The sequence below is a fragment of the Tupaia chinensis genome, unplaced genomic scaffold (genome assembly GCF_000334495.1).
Source record: "Tupaia chinensis unplaced genomic scaffold, TupChi_1.0 Scaffold000183_1, whole genome shotgun sequence".
NCBI lineage: Eukaryota > Metazoa > Chordata > Mammalia > Scandentia > Tupaiidae > Tupaia > Tupaia belangeri.
In genome coordinates, this window is record NW_006159658.1 from 698,266 (window position 1) to 705,118 (window position 6,853).

Consider the following 6,853-nt stretch of genomic DNA (forward strand, 5'->3'; position numbering starts at 1 on the left):
CTTAACCACCACGCCATCTGCTGGCCCCTAGAATTTCTTTCTTATGGGACACATTTTAGGTGTTCCAGCAGACTGGCACGATAACTGAGGACTTTATTTTGCTCACAATAATTGGACAGATTCTGTCTATATCATACACAGATACTTGTACATCTTCTGTGCAGTGCAAATTCAGACCTACTGGCCACCACCCCCATCGTCTTTCTGGAATTTTCCTTTAGGAGGAATGCTCTTGTTTGGAAAGCAATCTGGAATTTGATTGGCGGTTTCAAGGAGTCGCATGCCGCCTTTTATTTCTCTTGAGATTTTTGTATTGGTCTCCAGTGTTCTTTTCTTCCTGTTTTATGCCTAGAGAGGTCAGGATTTTCGTGGTTTTTTATGCCACATCTCTGTAGAGATTCTTCTGAGATGAATTCAACAAAGCCCACTCCTTCTTGGTGAAGTTCACAGTCACATCCTCAAAGGAGACAGAACCCATTTTCCAGTTTTGAGGTGTCCCCGCACCCTCCAAAGTCAAACCACGACAGAGGCTGAGAAAGAGTCGCTCACAGCTTCCCAGAGCAGCAGATAAGGGCCAGAATTAAAATGTAACCAATTACTTCATGATATTTTCCCAATTGCTAATTTTTCTTAAGAATTATTTAATTTTATTAATTATTATTATTTTTTAATTTGACCAGAGAGGGACAGAGAGAAAGTGAGAAAGCAAGCTGCCAGGTCAGGGACTTGAACCGCTGTTGTCCACATGGGAGCCCAGTGCCTTAACCACCACACCACTTGCTAGCCCCCAGCTGCTTTATTTTAATCAGGATTCTCCCAAGGCCCACAGACTATATTTGAGGAGTCTCTTTTGGGCGTTTGTGGCATTTGGTTGATAGATCTTTTAAGCCCCTCGTAACACGTAGGCTCTCATTCCCTCCGGAATTTATATAAATGCATTATATGTATAAAGAGCACATAATCTCTCCCTCCTCAACACTATGAAATAGGCACTATTATTTTCCCCATCTTGCTGAGGAGGAAACTGAGTCCCAAAGGTAAGGGACTCACTGATGTTTTCAAAGTTGTCGAGTGTCAAAACAGATTTGAGCACATGCATCTTCTCCTCTATATTACGTTCGCAATACATTAGTCTTCAGTAAATGCTTCCCAAGTGGGTTTTCTGGCATATTAGTCAACCATACTATGAAGAATTATATAATGAGTTCTTAAATACAGAAGTGTGGTTCCTCACATTTTGATTTCTTGCACATTACAGTGACTTTTTAAAAAGTCCTATTCCAGGGGCCAGCAGTTAGCGTAATGGCTATTGTCCCGACCTGGGGGGACAGTCAAACAGGTTTCCTGAGGGAAGGAGTGAGAGCCGGGACAAGCGGCGTAGTGTTTCAGCATGGACACGACACAGTGTCTTCAGGGTCGTCCATTTATTGTGGGCAGCACAGTACAGCATGGAGATGACGCAGTGTTACAACTCTTCAGGGTCGCGTCGTCTATTGTGAGCAGCACAGAGGCGACACGGTGTCACAACTCTCCAGGGTCTTCCTGGTCCTCTGTGTCGTCTTCCTGGTCGTCTTGCAATTGTGGGCCAGGCATCGTGGTTATATACATGCTGGTGGGCCGTGATTGGTTGAATGAAGGATTGTAAAAGGTGGGTTATAACTGGTTGCTTCTGTGGACCAATCATGAGGTGCCGGATTATGCAAATCTGAGGGATTCTAAGCTCACCGATTTGCTATGGGAGGTGGCCAATCAGAGTATGGTTTCAAAGGTCAGGTTTTTTGAAGAGAACCAATTGTGGCCTTTATGGGAAGTAGCCAATCCGAATATGGTTCTGAAGGTGAGGTTTTTGAAGGGGAGCCAATCATGGCCTTTGGCATTGTGTAATTGTTTGCTTTCTGAGAAACCTGTGATATTCGCTGGTGCACAGCCTCCCACAGGCTATGTCACTGGACTCCCATGTAGTCGACGGTGGTTCGTGTCCTGGTGGCTTAAAACTCAACCTCTCAAAAAAAAAAAAAGAAAAAAGAAAAAAGAAAGTCCTACTCCATATCACCCTCCTTAATAGAAAGTAAAAGGAGAATAAGTGGAAGTGCTTCCCCTGGTTTAGAGCAAATCAAACCAAACCAAACCAGGCTTATCAGGTTTAAAAAGATTTTTTGAGATTATGCAAACAAAACCCACACAAACACTGATGATATAAGAGATATATAGTGAAAAATGAATTACACTAATCTTAAACTCTCTTTGTTGTTTACCCACCTATGTGTTTGTGCATACACAAGAATATTTTCACACACATACATATATTTTTTTAAAGATACTATATAATTGTATTATACAAGCTTTTTTTTTTTTAGAGGTTTTTCACTATAGGGCACGTGTGCTCGCCAGACAGACAGAGAGAGATAGAGAGACAGAAAGTGAGAAATCACCCCCCAGAGGTGATGCCCATGCCACAATCCCTTCTCCTCCATTCTCCTCTCGGGGTCTTGGACACGCACGCACACGCGCCCGGCGTGAGTTTTAAGCCACCGGGTCTGGGACACGAACCATGGCCGACTACGTGGGAGTCCAGTGACATAGCCATTACGCTAACTGCTGGTTCCCAATATACAAACTTTTTTAAAAAAAGAATTAGTTTATTGAACTTTATTTATTTATTTATTTATTTTAATTTGACCAGAGGAAGACAGAGTGAGAGAGAGAGAGAAAGTGAGAAAGTAAGCCACTGGGTCCAGGATTCGAACTACAGTTGGCCGTATGGGAGTCCAGCACTTCTAACCATCATGCCACCTGCTGGTCCCTATATGAAGTTTTTAAAAATATATTTATTTATTTATCCATTCATTTATTTTTTAATTTGACCAGACACACACACACACAGAGAGAGAGAGAGAGAGAGAGAGAGAGAGAGAGAGAGAGAGAGAGAGAGAGAGAGAGAGAGAGAGAGAGAGAGAGAGAGAGAGAAAGAGAGACAGCAAGCCACTATGTCTGGGACTCGAATCGGGGTTGGCCATGTGGGAGTGTGCAGCGCCTTAACCACCACACCACCTGCTGGTCCCTATACAAAGTTTTTTAAACATGATTTTATCACTTGAATACATTCAAATATATGGTTTTTATTTGAGAGAGAGATTTTTGTTATAGGGCATATGTGCTTGCGGAGAAACAGACCAAGACAGAGAGACAGAAAGCGAGAAGTCACCTCCCTAGGGGGGATGGTCAAGCCACAATCCCTTCTCCTCCACTCTCTTGGGATTTTGGGCATGCACTCATGTGTGCCCTGTGCGAGTTTCAAGCTTCTGGGTTGGAGACTATAAACTGCGGTTGGCCACGGGGGAGCCCATAGTCCTTAACCACTACGCTACCTGCTGGCCCCTGGAGACATATAAATACATATCTACTGGAAAATAGCTAAAATATGAAGAAGATATAGAAGTAACTCACGGATTCTACCTTCCAAAGTTGAATAGTATTGTATCATGTAATCATGATTTATTTAACACATTCTCTATGTTGGGTATTTAGGTTGTTTCTAATTTTCCAGTTACAAATAATGCTGCATCAAATACCCTGTACATTTCAAATAATTTGAGTTTTTGTTTTTCCAAATTTTCAGGAAAGAAGGGCCTAATCCTTCTCTAGCTTTTTCATTTTTAATATTTCTACCTCTCACCTCCATTCCACATGTAGGAAATGTCAAAAAGGGCTGAAAAAAGAAGTATAATTAACTAATGTCTCAAAGTGGGGGAAGACTCAAACTTGGTTATTGGAAGTGTAGGAAGGTAGAAAAGGCTCTGTTGGGCTTTTACTGCCTTTACATTTGAGGATGACTTTTTGTTGTTGTTGTTGTTGTTGTTTGAGAGGTTTTTCGCTATAGGGCGTGTGCGCTCGCCAGAAAGAGAGAAACAGAGAGACAGAAAGTGAGAAATCACCCCTCGGGGGGATGGCCACGCCGCAATCCCTTCTCCTCCATTCTCCTCTCGGGATCTTGGGCACGCACGCACACGCGCCCAGTGTGAGTTTAAGCCATCAGGTCCGGGACTCGAACTGTGGTCGACTACGTGGGAGTCCAGAGACATAGTCATTACGCTAACTGCTGGAGGATGACCTTTTTTTGAGATTTTTGCTATAGGGTGCATGCGCTTGCCTGAGAGACAGAGAGACAGAAAGTAAGAAATTCCCCCCAGTGGGGATGGCCACGCTGCAATCCCTTCTTCTCCATTCTCCTCTCTGGATCTTGGGCACGCACGCACACACAACCAGCATGAGTTTTAAGCCACCAGGTCTGGGACTCAAACCACAGTCAACTATATGGGAGTCCAGTGACGTAATCATACCATCTCCTGTACCCCAAATTTGAGGATGACTTTTATTTTTATTTTATTTAAAAAAATTATTTATTCATGTTATTTGTTATTATTTATTATTTTGAAATTTTATCAGAAAGGGAAAGTGAGAAAGCAAGCCACTAGGGACTTGGACCTCAGTCAATCATGTAGGAGTCCAGCACCTTAACCACCATGCCACTTGCCAGCCCCAAGGATGACTTTTAATTCTGACAGCTCTAGACAACTGAGTTAAAGATTCAGGGCTCTGCAGATGGTGTGGTAGTTAAGGTGGTGGACTCCCAAGTGGCAGACTATTGTTTGAGTCCCAGACCTGGTGGCTTGCTTTCTCACTTTCTGTGTTTCTCTCTCTCTCTGGTGAGTGTGCATGCCTTATAGCAAATTAAATAAAGTTCACTACATAATTCTTTTTAAACATAATTGTTTTATTCAACTTTATTTATTTATTTAAATTTGACCAAAGAGGGACTGAATTCGAGAGAGAGTAAGAGACTGAGAGGGAACGTGAGAAAGCAAGCCGCCAGATCCGGGACTCAAACTGTGGTTGAACTCAAACTGTGGTTGAACTCAAACTGTGGCTGGCCCTGTGGAAGTCCAGCGCCCCTAGCCACCATACCACCTGCTGGCACTACTTATTATTGTTTCTTAATTTGACCAGAGAAAGACTGAGAGAGAGGGAGGTAAAGTAAGAAAGCGGGCCACCAGGTCCAGGACTCGAACTGTGGTGAGCCATGTGGGAGTCCAACGCATTTAATCACCACACCACCTGCTGGCCCCATATAAGTATTTAAAAAAAAAAAGAAAAAGAAGACACATGACTCTGGAGTCATTTGGAATGATTTTTTAAAAAAGGAATTATTTTACTTAACTTTATTTATTCATTCCTTTATTTTTAATTTGACAACATACACATGAACACAGAGAGAGAGAGAGAGAGGAAGCAAGCCACCCGGTTCAGGACTCCAACCCTTGTTGGCCATGTGGGAGTGTCCAGAGCCTTAAGCACCACCCACCCACTGGTCCCCTGGAGTGACTTAAGTCCTAACTTTGATACTGATAGAGGAGCTGAGACGTGGTCACATCTAAGTCATAGTTTTCTCACTTGTAAATATTAACAGTGCCTTTATACGGGACCAGGTGGTGGTAGAGGTAATAGGCCTGGACCTACTTGGGAAAAGGCCACTGTTCAGTCCCTGAGCATGCTGGGCCAGCAGAGACTGGGGGTGGGCTACTGTGCAAAGACCCTGGTGGAGGTACTTCCCTCTCTCAAGGAAGAAACCCATAAATAAACTTCTAAAAAAAATAAGCCTTGTGGGACCAGCAATTAGCGTAATGGCTATGTTGCTGGACTCCCAAGTAGTCGACCACGGTTCGCGTCCTGGAGCCAGCTGCTTAAACTCACGCCTGGCGTGTGTGCGTGCATGCCCAAGATCCCGAGAGGAGAATGGAGGAGAAGGGATTGAGGCGTGGCCATCCCCCCTGAGGGGAGATTTCTCGCTTTCTATCTCTCTGTCTCTCTCTGTCTGTCTGGCGAGCGCACAGGCCCTATAGCAAAAAACCTCTAAAAAAAAAAATAAGCCTTGTGAGACTGCTTAGAAGAATAAACGTTTGGCATGTTATAAACACAATGTAGTTATAATATGTACATATGATTTAAATAAAAATGCCTGTGTCCAGAAGACAAGGCCTACTATCTCAAGGTGAAATGCAGTTATTAAGCTATGGCATATTGAGTGCAGCCTTTCTGGAGTCATTCAAAGACGAAATGAAGAGTATTCTGTCTTCTTGCTGTTTCCTTGATAGCAAGTATAGCAGTCTGATAGAAGTTTAGTAAGCTAGAGGACGAAATATATAAGCAAAGGACAGACGTGGAGGTGGGCTGGCCGAGCTATTTCCTGTCTCTAGTGGGGGTTATTCTGTAGGGCAGTGTTATCAGAACATTCTACACTCAGTGACGATCCGGATAAGGCATTTTGCAGGACTGTCAGGTGAACTGAACAATAGTCACATTTAACATTCTTTGTATACTGTACAGTTTGAAAAGCATTTTCACACCAATCATTTGATCCTTGCCAACAGCCGTAGTGGGTAGGCAGGCCAAGCATCAAGGTCCCTTCTTTGCTGACCACGACCGCAGAGAAGAAGGGCCTCGCACCCGTCTAAGAAGCTAGAACAAGCAATGGGACCCAGGTCTCCGAGGCTTAGTCGGTTTTTCTCCACTACCTGCTCCTTTGCCCCCTTACATTCAAGCAGCATTCACTGCACAGAGTAACAGTTGAACTTCGTCGCAATCCCCATAGCCCTTTATCAACTCCGGGGTGGGAGAAGGGAAGAGAAGTCCATCGAAGCCATTCCTAGCGAAGCGGGGACGTTCATCGGTGTGTCGAACGCAGCAGAATAAGGAAAGGTCGGCGCGCCGGAGTTCGTGCGTACATCGCATCTGACACTGTAAGGTGCGCACCGGGGATCCGATTCGGAACCGCCGGCGGCGGGCAGCCCCCGGA

General features: G+C 44.1%; 1 pseudogene; it reads right to left on the reverse strand.

Moving 5' to 3' along the window:
- Positions 1-268: 268 nt before the first annotated feature.
- The window catches only part of LOC114007485 (zinc finger protein 124 pseudogene), an 8,234-nt pseudogene continuing 1,649 nt past the window's right edge, over positions 269-6,853 (reverse strand).